This window comes from Chrysochloris asiatica, unplaced genomic scaffold (genome assembly GCF_000296735.1).
Source record: "Chrysochloris asiatica unplaced genomic scaffold, ChrAsi1.0 scaffold00051, whole genome shotgun sequence".
NCBI lineage: Eukaryota > Metazoa > Chordata > Mammalia > Afrosoricida > Chrysochloridae > Chrysochloris > Chrysochloris asiatica.
Genome location: NW_006408569.1, coordinates 18,080,666 through 18,081,376, shown reverse-complemented (window position 1 = coordinate 18,081,376; position 711 = coordinate 18,080,666).

Genomic DNA, 711 nt, shown 5'->3' with positions numbered 1-711 from the left:
ATTTAGGTCTTTAATCCATGCTGAGTTGGTTTTGGTATAGGCATGGGGTAAAAGTCTTGTTTCAAATTTTTGCATATTGCTTTCCAGTACTGCCAGAACCATCTGTTGAAGAGACTATCTAATCCCCATGCAACATATTTAGGCACCTTATCAAAAATCATTTGGCTGTAAGTGGTTTGGTTAATTTCTGGATTCTTGATTCTGTTCCATTGATCAGTGTATCTTTCATTGCACCAGTACCAGGCTGTTTTGACCACTGTAGTCATGTAGTAAATTTTGAAATAAGGGAGTGAGAGGTTTCCACCCATATTCTTTTTAAGCAATACTTTGCTTGTCCTGGATCTCTTTCCTTTCCATAAACTGTTTGTAATTGTTTTTCTCCATCACTTTGAAGAGTGTAGTTGCAATGCAAATTGGGATTGCCTTATATGTATAAATTGCTTTGGGCAGTATTGACATTTTTGCAATGTTAAATCTTCCTATACAAGTGCAGGGTATATTCTTCCACTTTTGCATGTCTCTTTTGGTTTCTTGTAGCAGTGTTTTGTAGTTTTCCTTGTATAGGTCCTTTGTTTCTCTGGTTACATTTATGCCTAGATGTTTCATCCTTTGGTGGGCTATTGTAAATGGTAATGGTTTCCTAATGTCCCTTTCAGCACTGCCATTGTTACTATAGAGGAATCCAATGGATTTTTGTATGTTGATCTTATA